General features: G+C 40.3%; 1 pseudogene; it reads left to right on the top strand.

Annotated features, from left to right (window-relative positions):
- Positions 1–859: 859 nt before the first annotated feature.
- LOC125112464 (ORM1-like protein 1) lies at positions 860–10,524 on the top strand (annotated as a pseudogene).
- Positions 10,525–11,462: the final 938 nt, after the last annotated feature.

Genomic DNA, 11,462 nt, shown 5'->3' with positions numbered 1-11,462 from the left:
TCTTGATTCCTTCCTATAAGCAGTCTATAAAATTTAATACAAACTTATCCCCTCCTGTTTTTTCTTTAATTTATGTATGTTAATACTATCTCTCTAACATGACTCAGTTTCTTAAAAGCAGACCTATATATAATTGTCCTTCATGTGCCCACTGGCATATATCAAGGGGCATAACTTATTATATTTGCACAATAACATTATTAACATACTGATTTCTTCACTGATTGATTGATCAACAGCATAACCATACTTTGGTTAAAAGTGAATAAGCTATACTCTAGAGAAAATTGTCATCTCCCTTTCAAAATGTGGACAAAATTTGTTAGAAGTGAGAGCAGAAGTCATCTGCATATAAAAGAGAGCTGGACCAAAAAGACATCACAGGCATAGCGAAGCCTGAAGCAAGGCTTAGCAGCAGAAACCCCAGAAGAGGTGAAAGTTTCTCCAAGAAAATGTCCTGGAAAACCTGGTGGAGAGAAAGTGAAATAAGGGAGGGAAAGAAGTTTGAGGATGCCTGGAGATGGACGCTGAAGAAAGATGAAGGTATTAATCCAAATCTTGCTAGAGAAATAAAGACCCCTAGGCAGAGTGGATGGGTTTGAGGGGAGATGAGATACATCTGGAGTTAAAAGGATAGGAGCAGATAAAGGCTTTGTCAGCAGCACCGCTTGAGAAGTGCCCAGGGGTGAGGACCCTGGAAACACCCCTATGAGGCCTAGACTGAGGTTAGAGAGACAAGGCAGAGAAAGGAGAGAGAGGGGGAGGTGAGTTCTAAAAGAAACCTGGAAGGACTGCCCTCTCACTGTTAATTCTTGACAGCAAAGAGCCCAGCACTGCCCACAAAGGCCAGTGGGCAGGAATGGATGCTGGCATGGTGGCATCTTCACTCCATATCTTCACAAAACTCTTTGACAGCAGCGGCAGTGAGAGACAAGTACAAGGTTTTGAGTGTCTAGGTATGTCTAGGTAGGTATTTCCCCACCCCCGACATGCCTCCTGAATCTACGATTTGTATTCCTCACACCAGGAGAGGGCCCAAGATTCTCCCCATTAAATAGGATGGAAAAACAAAAATGAAAAGCAGATGCACCACACCTATAGCCTCTGTTTCAGCACCCAGAGCCTTCCAAAGGATACTCTGCTCAGACTTTAATGTGCCCAGAAATAGCAGGGACAAAATGTGAAGTTTCATCTGAAAATTGTGCCAAATAACCGCATGTTAGTCAGAATAACTTATATAATGTGCCAGGGCTTTGTGGGGTTTTTTAATGCTCTCCAAGTACAGTGCTGAGACACTTACCTATTCCAGAGCAGGAAACAGATGGTAGGGCTAGTTTTAACACATGATGAGAGAAAGCACTTTTGCTCAGAGGCCTTTGCACTTTTGCCTTTACACTGGACCAGACCTAGGACCACTGGCATCTTCAAAACCCCTTGTGAGCCTTCATTAAATGATTCATTATTAACCCCACCAAGAAATACGGCGACCCTGATACAAGAGCTGAGAAGTCACTCATAAACTGAATTGGTATATGCAGGACAAATGGAATAAATTCATAAGAAATCTTGGAAGAAATGGTGCACTAACAGCTTCCACTCCCCCTCTATACCTATAGAGGCACAGCCAGATCCACACAAGATCCCCTCTATCACCAGTGTGTGCTCACTGAATACTTAATATCCTCCAAGCACTATGTTTACATTATCAACTCAGGTAAGCCTTCCAAAAACCCTGCAAGGTAAGTATCACTGTCACTCCATCTCACAGATGAGGAAACTCATTGAGGTTATGCCCTTACCCAGCTGGTGGAGCCAGCATTTGGACCCACGTGTTCTGACTCAAGAGCTCCCATTCTTAGCCTCTAAGCTACACTGTCTCCCAGGGGGTGGCACTGGGCCAATGAGGAGCGATGCCAAAGTGAGGCACATTGTCCCACACAACCGCCTCTGATGAGAAAGGAAGGGCTTCAACTGAGCAAGGAAAATAGAGTTCACATCAGTGGCAGAGGTGATGGGACCTCTTGAAGCTCTGAGTATAATAACTGTGAATATGGATGCCTTGTTTATTAAATTAAACTACAGGATTGGGTGAAACTAAAGCATTGCCGTAATCACTTTCACTTTAATGTAGCTTATAATATTTGAAGTTGCCTCCTAAAAGCCAAACATTTAGGCTTAAGAAAACACCTTCCAAATAATTTCTGGGGAGAATAAAGATTTGAAAAGACTTTACCAACCGATTTCTATGCAGAGATACTTTTTTCTTTTTCAGCCACACCCATGGTACACAGAAGTTTCAGGGTCAGGCACTGAATCTGAGCCATGGCTGTGACCTATAGTACCAAAAGTGTGGCAATGCCAGATCCTTAACCGCCTGCGCCAGGCCAGGGATGAAACCCATGCTGCCTCAGAGACAATGCCAGATCCTTAACCCACCCCACCACAGAGGGAACTTCAATGCAGAAATACTTTTAAAACAAAAACTCTATAAGCTCTGGATTTCGATGCCCTGCAGACCACCACCACCATCACACACACGCACACACATACACACTGAAGGACACACATATTCATCACCAAAACTTATACCTTAAACACACACACATACACCACACACAAACCACAAACCCATCACATATGCACATATATACAAGACACCCCTGCCACACAAATCACACACACTACACTCCACACACTTGCAGTAAGGTGACAGGCATGTGCTACCTGTGTTTGCGATCCCCTTCCTGCATCCATTTATGATGTAACTGCATCTTTCATTTTCAACTTGAAAAGTACAGCTCTGCAGGGGCGGTTGCTTTAAGTTTAAGGATGCCTGAATTAAATAACAGTTTTAGTTAATTTTATTATCAAAAATGCATTTACATTAGCAAAAAAAAAAGTATGGGGGCTTCAAAAATCATGCTCTTAAGCTTACTGAGTCACTGCATTTAAAAATTTTGAATCTGCCATTCGGGAGAAAAAGGAAATCTATTTTGTAATCTGGCACATTTTTATGATGAGTCTCTTACTGTGACTCATGCCATAGATGCCTTGTGCAAATGTGAGAGAAAATAACCAGACTAACATGTGAAAAGAATTTAAATGGTGGGAGAGAGACTGTTGGGGTAAATCAAGCCTTTCCCAACTTTCACTGATTTGGGGCTCCTCAGGGTGCCCACATCAGACTAAAAACATATTCTCAGAGTTGGGGAAAACTTCAAAGAACACAGCAGAAAAAAAGAGAGGATGTTTCAACTAGCCCTGACCAACACTCCCTTTGTCCACTGAAGAATACTCTCTCTCTTTTTTGTTTTTGTTTTTTTTAGGGCCACACCCACAGCACATAGAAATTCCCAGGCTAGGGGATGAATCAGAGCTACAGCTGTCAGTCTATACCATAGCTACAGCAATGCAAGATCTCAGCTATATCTGCAAACTACACTACAGCTCATGCCAATGCCAGACCCTTAACCCACTAAGCAGAACCAGGGACTGCATCCATGTCCTCATGGATACTAGTCTAGTTCATTACTGCTGAGACACAATGGGAACTCCAAGAACACTCTTCTAAACCTAATAGCCTATCTTCCATTTCTCTTATTCTCCTCACTAAAAACCTTATGGTTAAACACAAGTGGCCTCAACTGCCTTCAAGCTTAGCCCTGGGGAGGGAAAATGGTGGAGAGGGAAAGGGAAGCCAAGGATTTAATTAATGGGAGATGAGGCTGAGTGGGCTCCTCCATAAGTGGATTTCTTAAAGAGCAGGAGTAGGAGTGAAGGGGATAGGAAAAGCACAGGGCTGAGGAAAATGGATGATGCACAGAACTCAGAAGTGTGTGCCTAATCCTCAACAAAACATGTGCCAAATAAGCTTACACTAAACACATTTTGTGTATTGCCTTAATGAGTCTGGTTTACATTGCAGTTTGGCATTATCTATGATGATGTAATTATTTTGCCCTATTATTTGTTACATTGTGTTTTAACTTTCGGGGGGGGGGGAAGAGTCAAGAACTTTTTTTTAAAAATCTCTTATTGTAGAAAAAAATCAGGTGTACGTTTTTATATAAATGTTGATTACAATTCTCCTGTAAGGAAGGTTTTAGAAGTTCACTGTGAATCATTACAACACTGAACAAGGTTTGAGCTATTCATTATTCCCCATCATAAAAACCAGTATTAAAATGATACAACTTGGAGTTCCTGTTGTAGCTCAGTGGTTAACAAATCCGACTAGGAACCATGAGGTTGCGGGTTTGATCCCTGGCCTCACTCAGTGGGTTAAGGATCTGGCGTTGCCATGAGCTGTGGTATAGGTCGCAGACGTGGCTCGGATCCTGCATTGCTGTGGCTGTGGCATAGGCCAGCAGCTACAGTTCTGATTAGACCCCTATCCTGGGAATCTCCATATGCCATGGGTGCGGCCCTAGAAAAAACAAACAAAAAAAAGACCAAAAAAAAAAAAGATACAGTTTAATCTTAAAAATGTGTCATAAATGCCAGAGATAATAATTAAACAGAGGGTTTATTGTGTGCTACAGGAAAGGAACTAACAGGAGGGGAGATAAGATGGAAGAATAGAAGGACTTGTGCTCATCTTCTCTCAAAAAAACACACAAAATCACAACTAACTACTGAACAACCATTGACAAAAGAGACTGGGACATAGCAAAAAAATATATTCTACATCCAAAGATAAATAATGAGCCACAACAAGAGTAGGAGGGAGGTTTTCTCATACCCACCACGTGAGTAAACCATAAATTGGAAAATAATTATATCACAGAAGTTCTCCCACAGGAGTTAGAGTTCTGAGTGCCACATCAGACCCCCCAGCTTGGGGGAGGGCATCAGGAGGAGGAGCCCCCAGAGCATTTGGCTTTAAAGACCAGCAGGGCTTGAGTGCAGGAGTTCTATGAGACAGGGGAAAACAGAGACTCCACTCTTGGAGGGCACACATAAGGTTTCACGTGCACTGAGTCCTAGGGCAAAGCAGGGACTCCACAGAAGAATGGGCCAGGCCTAATTGTGGGTCATAGAGGGTCTCCTGGGGAGGCATGGGTCTGCTGTGGCTCACTTGTGGGGACAAGGACACTGATAGTAGAGGCCACAGGGAATATTCACCAGTGTGAGCTCTTCCAGAGGTCACTGTTTTGGCACCAAGCCCTGGCACCACCCAATAGCCTGCAGGCTCCAGAGCTAGGATGCCTCAGGCCAAACAACCATCAGGGTGGGAACAGAGCCCCACCTATCAGCAGACAGCAAGCTTAAAGTCACAGAGCTCATAGCCACCTCTAAACTCACTCCTTTACACATCCCTTCCCACCAGAGGGACAAGACTCAGCTTCACCAACTAGTAGGCAGGCACCAGTCCCTCCCATCAGGAAGCCTGTGCAAGCCCCTGGACCAAACTCACCCACCGGGTGCAAACACCAGAAAGAGGAGTAAACGTGAACTGAGAGCCTGAGGAATGGAGACCACAGACACAGAAAGTTAGGTAAAATGAGATGACAAAGAAATATGATCCAGATGAAGGAACAATCTTCTATATCAAAACCTCATGGGAACCACAAACCAAAAATCTACAATATATACAGACATGCATAAAAGAAAAAGCAATCCAAACACAACACTAAAGATAGTCATCAAATCACAAGAGAACCAAGCAAGGAAAGGAAGAAAAAAGACCTATAAAAACAAATCCAAAATAGTTAACAAAATGGCAATAAAAGCATATATATCAATAACTGCCTTAAATGTAAATGGATTAAACAATCCAACAAAAAAACACAGAGTAGATGAATGGATACAAAAATAAGATCCAGGAGTTCCCATCGTGGCACAGTGGTTAATGAATCTGACTAGAAACCATGAGGTTGCGGGTTCAATCCCTGGCCTTGCTCAGTGAGTTAAGGATCCGGCATTGCTGTGAGCTGTGGTGTAGGTTGCAGAGGCAGCTCGGATCCCGCGTTGCTGTGGCTCTGGCATAGGCCGGTGGCTACAGCTCCAATTGGACCCCTAGCCTGGGAACCTCCATGTGCCACAGGAGTGGCCCTAGAAAAGGCAAAAAGACAAATAAAATAAAATAAAATAAAATAAGATCCATATATATGCTGTCTACAAAAGACCCACTTCAGATCTAAGGACACATACAGACTGAAAGTGAGAAGTTGGAAAAAAGTATTCCATGCAAATGGAAATCAAAAGAAAGCTGGTGTGGCAATATTCATATCAAACAAAATAGAGTTTAAAATAAAGACTGTTATAAGAGACAAATAGAAGGACACTACATAATGATCAAGGGATCAATCCAACAAGAAGATTTAACTGTTATAAATATATATGCATTCCACATAGGAGCACCTCAATATACAAGACAAATGCTAACAAACATAAAAGGATAAATCAACAGTAACACAATAACAGTGGAGGACTTTAACACCCCCTCTTACAGTGATGGATAGATCATCTAGAAAATCAACAAGAAAACACAGACCTTAAAAAAACATATTACACCGCATGGACTTAACTAATATTTATAGAACACTCCATTCAAAAGCAGCAGAATACACATTCTTCTCAAGTGCACATGGAACATTCTCCAGGATAGATCACAGCCTGGGCCACAATGCAGTCTTGGTAAGCATCTTTTTCAACCACAATGGTATGAGATTGTGTGTTTGTATTTTTCTTTTGTGTATGTATGTATAGAAATCAACTACAAGGAAAAAAAACTATAAAAAAAACACATAGAGGCTAAACAATATGCTTCTAAAGAACCAACAGATCACCGATGAACTCAAAGAGGAAATCAAAAAATACCCAGAGACAAATGAAAACATGATGATCCAAAAGCTATGGGAAGCAGCAAAAAACAGTTCTAAGAAGGAACTTTATAGCAATAAAATCTTATCTCAGGGAACAGAAAAATCTCAAAACAAAAACAAAACAAAACAGTTAACCTTACCCTTGGGAGTTCCTGTCCTGGCTCAGCAGAAATGAATCTGACTAGCATCCATGAGAATGCAGGTTCAATCTCTGGCCTCGTTCAGTGGGTTAAGGATCCCACATTGCCTTGAGCTATGGTGTAAGCTGCAGATGCAGTTCAGATCTGGTGTTTCTGTGGCTGTGGCATAGGCCAGGGGCTGCAGCTGTGATTCAACCCATAGCCTGGAAACTCGCATATGCCATGGGTGCAGCCCTAAAAAGACAAAAATTAAACAACAACAACAAAAACCTTACCCCTGAAACTAGAGGGTGAAGAACAAAGAAAACCCAAAGTTAGCAGAAGGAAAGAAATGATAAAGATCAGAGCAGAAATAAAGAAATAGAGACAAAGGAAATGAGAGAAAAGATGGATGATCTTAAAAGCTGATTCTCTAAAGATAAAATTGATAAAACTCTAGCCAGACTCATCAAGGAACAAAGGAGAGGACATAAATCAATAAAATTATAAATGAAAAGGAGGAGTTCCCATTGTGGCTCAGAGGTAACAAACCTGACTAGGATCCCTGAGGATGCAGATTCAATCCTTGGCCTCACTCAGTGGGTTAAGGATCCAGTGTTGCTGTGAGCTGTGATGTAGGTTGCAGACACAGCTCAGATCTTGAGTTGCTGTGGCTGTGGCATAGGCTGGCAGTGGCATTTCTGATTTAACCCCTAGCCTGGGAACTTCCATATGCTGCAGGTGCAGCCCTAAAAAGCAAAAAAGAAAAAAAAAGAAGTTATAACTGACAACACAGAAACACAAAGGATCATAGGAGACTACTGTAAGCAACTATATGCCAATAAAATAGGCAACCTAGAAGAAATGAATGACAGATTCTTAGAAAGGTTCAATCTTCCAAAACTGACCAGGAAGAAAGAGAAAAGATGAACAGACCAAATCACAAGTACTGAAACTGAAACTGTGATTTAAAAACTTAACAACAAACAGAAGTCTAGAACCAGATGGCTTGACAGGTGAATTCTATCAAACATTTAGGCAAGAGTTAATACTTACCCTTCTGAAACTATTCCAAAAAATTACAGAGGAAGGAACACTCCCAAACATTCCCAACCTATCACCCTGATACCAAAACCAAAGATACCACAAAAAAAGAAAATTAAGGGCCAATATCACTGATCAACACGGACACAAAAGTCCTCAACAAAATACTAGCAAACCTACTCCAACAATATATTCAAAGGATCATAAACCATGATCAAGTGGGATTTATCCTAGGGATGCAAGGATTTTTCAGTATCTTCAAATCAATCAGTGTGATACACCACATTAACAAAATGAAGAATAAGAACCACATAATCATCTCAACAGATGCAGAAAAAGCTTTTGATGAAATTCAATACCCATTGACAGAACACTGTAAACCAATTATAATGGAAAAAATAAAAATCACTTTAAAATTTTTTCAATACCCATTTATGATTTAAAAACTCTTCATAAAGTGGGCATAGAAGGAACCTACCTCAACATAAGAAAGGCCATGTATGACAAACCCACAACTAACATCATATTCAATGGTGAAAAGCTGAAGATATTTCCTCTAAGATCAGGAACAAGAGCAGGATACCCACTCTTGCCACTTTTATTCAACATAATTTTGGAAGTCCTAGCCAAAGCAATCAGAGAAGAAAAAGAAATAAAATGTTTACAAACTGGAAAAGAAGTAAAACTGTTGCTGTTTGCAGATGACATGATACTATACATAAACAGAAAATCCTAAAGAAAACTACTAGAGGGAGTTCCTGTCGAGGCACAGTGGTTAACGAATCTGACTAAGAACCATAAGGTTGCGGGTTCGATCCCTGCCCTTGCTCAGTGGGTTAACGATCTGGTGTTGCCGTGAGCTGTGGTGTAGGTTGCAGACGCGGCTTGGATCCCGCGTTGCTGTGGCTCTGGCGTAGGCCGGCGGCTACAGCTCTGATTCGACCCCTAGCCTGGGAACCTCCATATGCCGCGGGAGCAGCCCAAGAAATAGCAAAAAGACAAAAAAAAAAAAGAAAAAAGAAAACTACTAGAGTTCATCAGTGAATTGGATAGAATTGCAGGATACACAATTAATACATAGAAATTGCTTGCATTTCTGTACCCTAACAAAGAATGATCAGAAAGAGAATTAAGGAAACAATTCCACTTACCACTGCATCAAAAAGATAAAATACCTAGGAATAAATCTACCTAAGAAGCCAAAAGACCTGTACTCTGAAAATTATAAGACACTGATAAAAATCAAAGATGACACAAAAGGAAGAAATGATACACCATTTTCTTGAATTGGAACAATCAATTCATCAAAATAACTATACTACTAAAGCAATCTACAGATTCGATGCAATCCTTATCAAATTACCAATGGCATTTTTCACAGAACTAGAACAAAACATTTTAAAATTTGCATGGAAAGAGAAAAGACCCTGGATAGCCAAAGCAATCCTGAGAAAGAAAAACAGAAAATACAGAAACGCAGTAACAGATACTACAAAAGTCTTAGAGGAAAAAAACAGGCAGACACTCCTTGACAAAAATCACAGCACTATATCTTTCTGGATCCCCTTCTGAGAGTGATGAAAATAAAAACAAAAATAAACAAAAGGGACCTAATTAAACCTAAGAGCTTTTGTACAGCAAATGAAATCATTCTAAAAAATGAAAAGACAACCCACAGAATGGGAGAAAATATCTGCAAACAACGTGACTGACAAGAGATGAATTTCCAAAATATACCAACAGCTCATGCAGCTCAATATCAAAAAATGGGTAGAAGATAAATAGACATTTCTCAAAAAAAGACACATGGATGGCCAAAAAGCTCACGAAAAAAATGCTCAACATCACCAATTATTATAGAAGTGCAAATCAGTCAACAATGAGGTGTCATCTCACACCAGTCAGAATGGCCATCATTAAAGGGGGAGGAGGGGTCGCCCATGGCGGCTGGCTGCCGGCACTCTCACCCTGACCAACAAGTTGAGGGAAGGAGGCTCTTGTGCTTATGAGGACATAAGAATGAATACCCCTTATCCACACCACACTACCTTCTTGCTCGTTCAAAAGCAAACAAGAATGTTGGTATTTCCCACAGAGAGGTAAATCCAAATACCTGGGTAATGAATAGCCGAGGTATGTGGCTGACATATGCATTAGGAGTTGGCTTGCTTCATATTGTTTTACTTAGTATTCCCTTCCTCAGTGTTCCTGTTGCTTGGACCTTAACAAATGTTATACATAAGCTGGGGATGTATGTATTTTTGCACACAGTAAAAGGAACACCTTTTGAAACTACTGACCAGGGTAAAGCAAGGCTCCTAACTCATTGGGAATAACCGGACTATGGAATACAGTTTACATCTTCATGGAAGTTTTTCACAATTTCTCCAATAATTCTATACTTCCTGGCAAGTTTCTATACGAAGTATGATTCGACTCACCTCATCCTTAATACAACTTCTCTCCTGAGTGTGCTAATTCTCAAAATGCCACAGCTACATGGTGTTCAGATCTTTGGAATTAATAAGTATTGAAAAGTTTTGAAACTGAACACAAATTTTTACAGCCACTGAGTTTTCTGTAAGGAAGAAGTGATTAGTAAACTGCTCTGTTTCTGTGATACTGTGAAATGAAAGACATTTACATTGGAGAGCCAGTTGCTTTTTCTTCATATGCAGTTTTGAAGTGCAGATTTTTACAAGAAGATGCCTCTGTTTGATGTATCCAGTATCTTTCTGAAGAGAGGCTTCATAGGCAGTCTGGGCAGGCCCAGCTTCTAAATTAAATGACTTTAAGTAAGGGTGTAGTAGATAAATACAAGGAAATAAGAGATTTGTAAGAAACTAGGTCCAGCTTAACTTATAATGAAGGGGCATTATATCAGGAGAAGAAAACTTTTAATCATTCAGTCATGGTCATTTAGACAAATTTATATGTAAACCAGAATCATCTCTTTACAAGTTTATTATAGATTGTTTTTATTACCATACATATATAACTCCTGTGTTGTATAAGAGGGTATATACCCTCTTGTTTTATACAAACCAATTTCTACCTTATGAGTATTTTTTTTTTTTTGGTTTTGAACATTGTGTTGATAGATGAGTTCATTTTTACATCTATTAGGTTACTGAGTTCATGAAGGTCCACCTTCATGACATGACTGATTGACGATAGAAGATAGGCATCTTAGAAGCAGCCTGAGTTGGCCTTCTAATTTTGGAACAGAGTGGGTTTTGCTGTCTTTCCAGATACAAGGCTACCAAATCAATTAAGAAAGCAGTGTATTTCTTATATGGCCTTTCTTATACCATATAAGTAAAGTATATGGTAACTTGAAGGTCTCTGCTTATTTGGTTGAGTAATCTTATTGTTGAACTCTGCCATTTAGAAAAAGAAATATAAAATGGATAACCACATAGCCAAAATGTGGTCTGGTGGAAACTGCTTTTCTAGCAATAGTATCAAAGTA

The sequence above is a fragment of the Phacochoerus africanus genome, chromosome 12 (assembly GCF_016906955.1).
Source record: "Phacochoerus africanus isolate WHEZ1 chromosome 12, ROS_Pafr_v1, whole genome shotgun sequence".
Classification (NCBI taxonomy): Eukaryota; Metazoa; Chordata; class Mammalia; order Artiodactyla; family Suidae; genus Phacochoerus; species Phacochoerus africanus.
This window is presented reverse-complemented; position numbering and strand designations above follow the sequence as displayed.